This window comes from Acomys minous, assembly GCF_964271855.1.
Source record: "Acomys minous genome assembly, chromosome: 2".
In the NCBI taxonomy this organism is placed as follows: Eukaryota; Metazoa; Chordata; class Mammalia; order Rodentia; family Muridae; genus Acomys; species Acomys minous.
The window spans coordinates 140450658-140461448 of record NC_140484.1 but is presented as its reverse complement, the minus strand read 5'-3'; positions in this window follow the sequence as shown (position 1 = coordinate 140461448).

Here is a 10791-nt window from a genome sequence, read left to right as displayed (position 1 = left end):
CCTTCACCTCTCTTCACTCTACTCTTTCACGGGCTGTTCCTCAACTGGCCTTTCTGTAACACGGTTTCTTTATTCCCTCAGAGCCTTAGCTTTCTCAAAGATGGTGTTTCCCTATGTAGCCCAGGCTCACCACAAGTACAATGTAGCTAAAGATGACTGTGAACTCCTGATCATCTTGCCTCGACCTCCTAAGTGCTGTGACTGTGTCTATGTTGTTGACCCTCCAGCACATCCACTAGACTTTAATCTCAGCATCACCTCCTCAGAAAGCTCATGCTTACCCACCCTTCCAAAGTAGGTCCTTCCTCCTAACTTGTTGCTCTCCTTTGCTATCCCACTTATTTCCTTCACAGCGTTTAGCCAACTTGCGCCTAACACATTTTAGCCATAATTATATGTTTGCATGTTTCTTGTCAGTCTCTCTGCTATTGCTTCTCATGATTACAGATTTGAGATCGGCACATGAGAGAGGCCTGGGAGACAGAACTGGGGCTCAGGGGAGACAACAAGATTCCTTGAAAGAAGAAACCATTTCTCACACTGTCTACCTCAGATCCTGGCAGAGAACTTTCCTTGATAGACAGATAAAAGGATAAGGATGGACTGATGGAAGATGAGTAAATGAATGAATGAATGGATGGATGGATGGATGAATGGATGGACAGGCAGACGGATGGGTGATGATATATAAGTAATTCATGGATGATGGGTGGGTGGATGAATGGGATGGGATAATTTTAGTTTTGTGCATAAAGTGATGGCAACCATGTCTATGAAATGAGAGGTAATAAGAGTAGACTCTGCACCTATAGGGACCTTGGAGGCCCCTTTCAGAAATGTGGACAATGTCATTCCAGTCCCTGGATGAGAAAGCTCGCCCATGAGTGCACTCAGGAAATACCTTCCTGAACGATGAGATGGAAAATGAAAACCAAATGGCTGAGGAATGTCGCCTGCTCTCCTCATTCTTCACTGGGGGGCAGAGCTGCTTGGACTTGGCTGGATCACGGGCTGATGAGCTGATGCAGGAAGGATGACCCACAATACTCCGGGGCGTGTTTACATGACAAAACTTGGTTTGGCAATATCAGCACTGGTCCCTGGAACGGCAGGGACAAATTCCAGAGGAGAAGGCTTGCTATCTATGGACTCCCAGTGACTCATGCAACCAACAGAAGGGACACAAACGAGAAAAGGAGATGACTGTTTAGGCACAGCTCAAACACAATGATATCTCAACACAATGGAGCAGACAACCAAGCCTGTGCCAAAGGTTATTAGCATGATCCCACATGGAAACTTCTAGAATATTCAGCCAGAGGCAGAGGATGGTGGCTGCCTACAGTCCCTTATCAAGCCTAACCCACTCATGAGCTGTAGAGTAAGGTGAAAGAAATGAGTTACTATGATGTGTGGAAAGTCAAACCCGACACCACCAAGGAAGAGTTGAAAAGGACCCTCTCCGGCCAACCGCCCCCCCCCCCACCGCAAGCTAAAACATTGTCTCTGATACCAAGAGAATTATGTAACAAAAGAGGCAAACAGATAATTTAGGGGGGAAGAGATAGTGACACTGGGTGTTCCTTGAGCTTTGATGTTTTCTGGAGGAAGTGGAAGGAGAGTGCAGAGAGAAAAAAGAGAATTAAACATGCTGTGTGACCTTCAATAACCTTTGACTTATACGAGGATGCAGCAAGATTGGCTTTGCAAAAGAATGTGGTCCATCACAAACCTGAGTGCCGTGAGGGCAATAAGGAGCTGTAGTATACTGACCCAGCTGCTGAGGTGGTGGAATCCAAATTTGGATTTCGGAAACAATGGGGAGTGGTTCCAGAAGTTCAGTCTGTGTGCATGAAGTACCAGGGCCATGGAGAATATTGATCCCTCATAAAGATAGACGTGAAGGCTATGATAGAAGATTGGGAGGAGATTCTAGGAGATTGTATTGGGTTAACTTACAACAAGCTAGAGTCATCTGAGAAGAGAGAACTTCAATTGAGAAAATGCTATAATCAGATTGGCCTTTAGGTTTGTTCGTGGGGCATTGATGGATGATTGATGTAGGAGGGCCCAGCTCACTCTGAGTAGTGCCGTTCCGAGCACTAAGAAGCAATCTGAACAAGCCTGGAGGAGCAAGCTGTCAAGTAGTCATTCTCCATGGTCTCTGCTTCAGTTCTTGCCCTCAGGTTCCTGCCTTGAGTTTCTGCCCTGAGTTCCTGCCTACCCTGACATCATCCTTTCATGATGGACTACAAACTGCAAGTTGAAACAAACTCTTTCCTCAAACTAGGACACAGAAATTCACACACACACACACACACACACACACACACACACACACACACACACAATTTATAAAAAGTGGCCAGAAGGAGACCAAGAGCCAGGACCAGGGCTAGGAGCTATCATTGTGTTAGATCAGGGCTGTACTGTTTTCACCCAATAAGAAGAGCTTGTCATGTGTATGGGCACACAGCTGATTGAAGCAGTGTATGTGTTCCCACAGACAGCATCCACTCTTCAGTTACTGTTACTTGTCCTGGCCCTACTGTCAAACATGGAAACCTCAAGTCTATGCTAAGTGGAGGTGTGCTAGCACGTTATCTGCCATGTGGAGCTACCAAGTCATCTAGAACAAAGTAAAATCCCATGAAAGGATCCCTTTTGATATACTTTCTTTGTTAGAAACCTTCTTCTTCTGGAAAAGGAAGAAGACTGGTGACATAGCAGGCTGAGTAGGCAGTCTTTGGTTCAAACTGAGAACGGTGACACTGTAGCAGAGACACCTGTGGAAGTGATGACCATCTTCCTAGACATGGTGTGCTGGTTAGTTTTGTCAACTTGACACAAACCAGAGGCACTTGGGAAGAGGGAAACTCAGTTGAGCAATGGTCTCCATCAGATTGGCATGTCTGTGGGGCAGGCATTTTCTTGGTTGCCAGTTGGAGGAGGAGGGCCTAGCCCACTATGGGTGGCGCCCTTCCTAGGCATGTGGTTTTAAGTCCCATAGGGAAGGTAACTGAAGAGAAGCCAGGAAACAAGCTAGTAAGCAGTTACCTTCCATGGCATCTGCTTCCTTCCTGCCTCTAAAGCCTTTCTTTGGCGTCCCTCAATGATGGACTGTAAAGTGTAAGAAGAAAAACACTTCCTCACCAAGTTGCTTTTGGTCACGGACTTCCTCACAGCAACAGAAGGCAAACTACGGCATAAAGTATTCACCATCCAGCCTCATAATTGAGGAATACCATGTCCGGCTGGCATTTTACATGCAGAAGTGAGTGAGTGAGTGAGTGAGTGAGTATAATCATTATTTGCTATTGGTTGTTTTGCTGCTCAAAAACTGAGAAGAATAAACACAAATATAAAAGCTTTGGCTTTGCCCAATGTTTTTAATGACTTCACTTATATAGACTTTCATTTCTCTGTGATGTGAGAGGCAGCTCTCTCCTTATGCCTTGTGGGTCATGGGGACCGAACTCAGGCCTTCAGTCTTGACAGCAAGCACCTTTACCCACAAGCCATCCCACTGACCACTTAACTATGTTTAGAATCATCTTAGAAACGCACTTCTTGGTGTGCCTATGTGTTTAACCAAAAGGGGAAGATTTACTCTTATTGTGGGCAGCACCGTGTCATGGTCTGTGATGAGCACTGGTGTTAATCTCTGCTTCCTAACTGTGGACATGTGACCAGCCACCTCGTGGTCCTGTGACCTTATCTTCCCCTCCGCTATGGGCCTCCCCGAAGTGTGATCCAAAATGCACTTACTCCTTTACCTTGTTTCGACAGGTGTGTCATCACAGTGATGAGAAAATAACAAGTGACCTATGTCTGCCAGGTAAGCCAGATAGGCCTCACTTCCTAAAGTTTTCACAGCCTCCAAAGTGGTCCCCCCAGCTAGAGAACAAGAATTCAAAATATGATCCTGTGGGGCTGCTGTCGAGCAATCACTATGTTAGGAAGTTCAGCTGCGTCCTCCTGTAAAGGATTAGCCAAGCTGGGCTTACTGACAGTTTGCACACACACACACACACACACACACACACACACACACAGAGAGAGAGAGAGAGAGAGAGAGAGACAGAGAGACAGAGAGACAGAGAGAGAGACAGAGAGAGAGACAGAGAGAGAGAGGTGGGAAGGGCCACAAAACCTAGCTTGCATATCCAGCCACTCCCTGCCCCCTACCTATGCACTTCTGCCTTAGCTGTACATGACCTTGGGGAGGGTCTAGAGTAAGTGGGAGGGGGGAGCATGGCAGGAGAAGGGCTGCACTTGTGCAGCTCTGAGAAAGCTCTCACCCTACTGGGTAAGGCTTTTCAGGTGTGGTCTCTTGGGAAAGGAGCACCTGCACCCCTGTAACTATGCCCTTACCTGTGTTCTATAGGAAAACCAAATAAACCCACTGGCTCCCCAGAGTGAACTTTGGCAGAACTGTGCCCCAGCTTGCTGTTTGGACTTAGAAGAAGGGTTAGCCTTCGCTTACGTCTTCCCCTCAAAAGGAATTTCAGCATCAGGGGCCATGTCAGAACCAAACCGTAACATCAGTGTACATGATGAAGTTAAAAATAAAAGAGTAAACAGAGAATGAAATCATGGAGCAAGTATGTAGGGCTGGAAAGAGTGAAAGAAGGATAGAGGGCGCCTCGCTGAACCTGAGCTGCAAGTCCAGTCCAGCTGCAAACTGCGGGGGCAGCCCCTTCAAAGCGCATGTCTGTTTGACATCAGTGCTGTGGCTCGTGTGTCTGAACACTTGGTCCCCAGCCTGCAGTGCTGTTTAGGAGAAGAGATAAGATCTTTGGTACACATGGCCTAGCTGGTGGATGTGAGCATCGTACCTAAGATCTCTGTTTCCTGATGTACTGAGATGTGAACAAGCTGTGCTGCAAGCTACTTCAGCCACCGTGCCGTCCCGGCCGTGGCTATAGCCCCTGAACCAGAAGTCAAAGTAAACCTGCCCCATAAGTTGCTTCTGTTAGGAAGCTGGTCACAGTGATAGAAGAGTAACCAACACTGGCGGCCAAGCCACTTGGCAGTGATGACAGAAAAGAAGGGGACTGTAGAGCCAGGAGAACTGCGCTGTGATGCCTAACAGGGAGCAGACCCGAAGGTTGCAGATGGGCATGGAGCCCTAAACTGGCTGAGTTCAGGGAGGCGTAGGCAGGTGCAGGCTGCTGGACACCTTTCACAGCAAGGCACAGAGGACTGGGAGCACTCAGCTGGGTGCTCCTTACAAGGAGTCTTCCAGGGGGATACAGATGAAGCCACTGTTGGGATGGTAAGAGTAGCTCCAGACACTAGGTGCTGGAGGGGGGGGGGGGACAGAGACAGAGACACAGAGAGAGACAGAGAGACAGAGAGACAGAGAGAGACAGAGACAGACAGAGACAGAGAGACTGAGACACGGAGAGAAAGAGACAGAGACAGAGACAGAGAGACGGAGACACGGAGAGAGAGAGAGACAGAGAGACAGAGACAGAGAGAAACAGATACAAAGTATACTTATCAAAGACAGCATCCTGGGAAATGTTAGCTCCACAGACCACCCCAAGACAGAAAAATAAGAGCAGTAAGTTGCTCAGTAGGTGTGGTGATTTGAATAAAAAGGTTCCCCATAGGAGCATAGATGTTAACGCTTTGTCGCCAGGAAGTGGCACTATTTGAAAGGATTAAGGCTGGTGTGGCTTTGTTGGAGGAAGTGGGTCACTAGGGGTGGAGTTTGAGGTTTTAAAAGCCCAAGCCAGGCCCAGTGTCTCTCTCTGCCTGCTCTCTGTGGATCCAGATGTAGATCTCTCAGCTACCTCTCCAGCATCAAGCGTCAAGTCGGCCTGCCACTGTGTCCCCTACCATGAGGAAAAGACAACCTCTGAAACTGTAAGCAAGCCCCGGTAAATGCTTTTTTTTTTTTAAATAAGATGCCATGGTCACGGCATCTCTTTCACAGCAACAGAACACTAAGACAATAAGTTCAGGCTGACTCAGGGGGCGTACAGTCCCCTTCCCATTGGACCCTTTAGGAGTGAACTTCCAGCCTGCTTTGGGGATCCTTTTCTCCATCCCCAGAGGAGGAAAGGATTCTCCCCAAACCCCATTCCATGACTCAAACTCCCTAGTTTAAGCTGAGATTCAGGGTTGCTGGTCCCAGGTTTGCCAACAAGATTGAGGGTCCATCCTCACTTGCGCACCCTGCGTCCTGTGAGAGACCACCCTGCCATGCCCTATGACATATGCTTTCTGATAGTTTCCCCAAGGGTCACACTGGCCCACAATCTTGGGGTTTGGCTCCCAACTCACTCCAAGTTCCGCCAGCAAAATTATCTTTAATCAACCCTGCTCAGCCTTCAGCTACTCCCCGGGGAATGCTGCTAGGCAGTCTGTTTCACAATCACTGGCTTCACATCAGGACCAGAGGAACAGGGTGTTGTGGAAAGAGCACCAGGCTGAGAGAGGCAGGAGCCCTGGGCCAGCCCTCCCCACCCTAACAAAGTAGCCTTCCTTTCCACACCTTGTTCCTCTTCCAAAGGATATGGTCAGGTGAGGGTGACGCTGTCTCCAACTGTGTTTCACATGTAAGCACTCCCTATGAATGAGACCACACGCACCAGCCTGGTGCCTCAGGGTGAGCGCCCCTTAACCATGTTTATACAAGTGTTTCTGAACCCCGGTCATAGCTGGTGTTACCAAGAGTGACTCTGTCCACACCTCAAATAGGGCCAATTAACACCTTCCCCTGAGTAATTTGGGGGAAGGAGGAGAGAGACAGAGACAGAGACAGAGACAGAAACAGAGACAGAGACAGGGAGAGACAGAGAGACAGAGACAGAGAGACAGAGACAGAACTCAAAAGCTAGGGATAATCAAGTTCTTAACTGCCATCTGGAGAGTAGAAAACCCATCACAAGGAATGGGGCTGCGTTGGGTGGGGGCACCGGATAGCAGACAAGAGGGACAGAGGGCCTGGGTGCAAGTCTTTATAAGGCTGTGTGTGTGTGTGTGTGTGTGTGTGTGTGTGTGTGTGTGTGTGTGTGTTTGTGCGTGTGTTTGTGTGTGTGTTTGTGCGTGTGTTTATATATGTGTATATGTGTGTGTGTTTGTATGTTTGTGTGTGCATATGTGTGTGTGTGTTTGTATGTTTGTGTGTGCATATGTGTGTGTGTGTTTGTGTGTGTGTTTGTATATGTGTATATGTGTGTGAGTGTGTGTGTGTGTGTGTGTGTGTGTTTGTGCATGTGTTTGTATATGTGTATATGTGAGTGTGTGTGTGTGTGTGTGCGTGTGTGTGTGTGTATGTGTGTGTGTAGGCTCCCGTTCCTCAGGTGCTGTCTATTTTCTTTATGAGACAGGGTCTCTCCTTGGCCTGGAATTCACCAGTTTATCCAGCCTGGCTGGCCAGTAGGTTACAGAGACCTTCTTATCCCTGCCCACCCCACCCCCTGCCTGGTTGTGTGGGCACAGGTGATTGACTTGGCAGTAACTTTACCAACTGAGCCACTGCCCATCCCCACCCTCTCCCCCACACCGTTTTTAAAAAGTTTGAGGGCTCTGGTCAGCGCCCTCCTGATGACTTCAAGGGAGTGGCCATGAACAAGGCCACGTCCTGCTGGTCCTTCTAGCTCCCAAGTCCTGCCCCACACATCCCAGCCCAGGTTCTGGTCCTCATCTGGATCTCACTCCATCCCGCACCCCAGCCCAGTGCTTTAGCCACAGTAAATGTTCCATCAGCTCCAGTCAGGTCGAGACAGAGCACATCCAAAGCCACCATTCTTCTGTGAGGTATGTTCCTCAGAGCTGGCTGGCTGCTCCTCCCTCCCTGGGCAAGGTTGTCCACAGTGGATTCGTGACCCCACATAAGGCCAGGACTCAACCCCTGATGCAGTCAGCCCACAGCTTCCCAAGTTTTATTTTTATTAACCCAACTGGAAAATTGGACTACACTCAGGGCTGTGCTGCAAAACAGATGCTGGATCTGGGCTCTGGTTTCCTAGATAAACACATTTCGATAATATGCATCTACCCGTGAAATGCTGTCTGTGGCGGCACGTGGCAGCTCTCCAGAAGAAAGAAAAACAGTGTCAATGCTACATTCGAGGCTTCTCACTCCCCTTCCGGGCCAGGGGATCCACTGCAAGCTCACCCCCTCCCTGCTGGCTCCCCCTGTCCTCTCCTGCCTCTGGCCAGGAATTCAACAGCTTCTAGAAAGAACACTGGGCTTCACTCTATCCTCTTGTCTTGATCAAGGACCTTGCTCTGCTCTGCCACCATGCCCTTTGTGAACCCCAGCCCAGCTCTAGGAGATGCTATGTACTTCAGTTGGCCAGGTGTGTCTGCCTCCTCCAGGTTAGGAACAGAGCCTGGGACATACTGTCATGCAGGGCCCAGAAATGGCCCTGGCACAGCCGAGCAGGCAGAGTGGCTAATGTCACTGAATGGGAGAAAAAAAGTGAGTCATATTAGCTGAGGCCAGTGAGGGAGACACGAGACTCAAGAATGTGCCCTCCAGGCCACGCTGGGTGTGGCGGCTGACAGATTACCACACATCCCAGCCCCCAGAGTACTGCCATCTATGAAAGGAAATAAGGGTTGTCTCTTTCTCCTCCTGTCACTCCATCTACCCTTGCAAAGAGAATCTCTCAATGGTGAACAGTGCATGGAGGGCACCCCTAACCATTGGAGGGCAATCAATTTGAGAAAAAGAATGAGAGGGCTGCAGCTAAGCGATCGAGAGCTCTTGCTTAGCACATGCAAAGCTTTGGGAAAGGAGGAGGAGAGGAGGGGACAGGGAGGCCATCACTCGTTTCCAGATGCAGCCCCTGGACCAGAGCAAATAGCTGAGGGAGAGGAGAATGACTTGTCTTGTGGCTCTTTCTCTCTGACTGTTCTGAAGGACATTGACATCGGGACATGACCCCAAAGAGTCCTGAATGAAGCAGGCATTCAGAAGAGGCCAAGGAGCACACAAAGGAAACATAGGATCATGGGGGAGGTGGCAAAAGCCAAGGGGCCCCCTGGCCACTTCTGCAAGGCAGCTTGCCTACAAACTGATGAATGACTGGGTTGGACCAGTCAGCTACGCTCTGCAGAACTGACAGGCTGTGGTGAACAATGGTGGACAGATGGTGGAAGAGCTACAGACATCCTCCAGCTTGGCTCGCCTGAAGACATACAAGCACCCACAGGAGCACAGAGAGTAGAAGGCAAAATGTCACTGAGACTTGGGTTCAGGCCCTGTCTCTGTCTCCTGCCTCATGTTCTGAGCCTCTCTGAACCTCAGCTGCCTGTGGAGGGGAGTGAAAACCTTGTATATTGTGCCCAGAGGAGAGGCTTGCATTGGGAACAGAGCATAGTATTCAAATAGTTGCCAGGGAAATTACAACCCCACCCCACCCCCACCATTACCAGAAGTGTTTTCCTTTCACCAACACAATCAGGGACATGGTGTCTGTGTTCTGAGGACAGTCACATCACAGAGAGGCATGCAACACTGTCCCTCGCCCAGTAGCCTTTGACCTTAAATGTAAGTCATTGGGTAGTGAGACGGAGCACAGATGTCATTCAGGGAGCATGGAGATGCAGAGCAGCCTTCAATAAAAACAAAGGCCAGAGGAGGCTTCAGCCTATAAAATGCCATCTGCATATGTGCAGGTTAAATTGTACCCTGTGTTATGCTGAGGGAGAATTGGGTATTTTTAAAATGAAGAAAACCTAGACTTTTAGTTTAAGTTTAAAAGACAGAAAGTCAACACAGTCTCGGCAGCTATGAAGGTCATTTTCAGATATGTGACAATGTCAAAATGTTAGTGAATTTCAGGGTCCTGGGTGACTGAGGAATGGCAGTATTTCCCTTTGTTCTGATGTGCAGATCTGGAGAAAGCCCCGGGGTGCCCAGATGCTCTGAGGAGTGACTGAGCATCTCTCCTTGATAGGAGACCCAAAGGACACCACAGCCCCACTCAGCCACTTACCTTCCCGTTGGAATTGCCCCGGCTTATCCTTTTCCAGCTCTGAGCACGGTCCCACCCACCTGAGGGGTTACAGTGCCTATGAATCTTGACATCCTGATGTGCCTACACGTTCCCACCGCTGTGTCTTTCTTTTCCCTCTGTCTCTTCCACACTTCTTTGCCCTTCAGTCCACCCATGAAAATCACTGTTTGTCCAGGACCCATCTGCTCTTACTTGGGGAATAGGTTGTGAGACAAAAACCTAAGGAAAGGGAGAGAGATGGGGTTGACAGAAAACCTGAGAGACCAAGGAACAGGAGTTGAGACTCAGAAATAGGCTGACAGGATTCAGGCACAGGAGAGACTTAGAAAGAGAAGCAGAATCCAGAGAAAAGGAGACTGGAGAATTTTATGAGCCTCAACGAGATTGATTACAGTGCCTTAACTTTCACAAAAGTTCTCCATATTAGAATCAAACCTGCCGGCCTTTCCCTTAAAACTGTAGAGTGGTCTGGTCCAAGCCAAGACTTTTTTGTGTTTTATCCTAGTGTGTTGCTGCTGTTGTTGCTGTTGTTGTTGTTGTTTCAACAGGGTCTCTCTGTGTAGCCCCTGGCTGTCCTGAAGTTCAATATTTAGACCAAGCTGGCTCCAAATTCACAGATATCTGGCTGCCTCTGCACCTCAAGTGCTGGGGTTGGCCACCACACCTGGCCAGTAATGTTCTCCTTCACAGGACTCCTTCCTTATCCCCAATTCACTTCATACGGTTTCACTCACCTGTGGTCAACCTTGGTCCCCCAAGTATAAATAGAAAATTCCAGAAATAAACAATTCAGAATTTGTAAACAAAT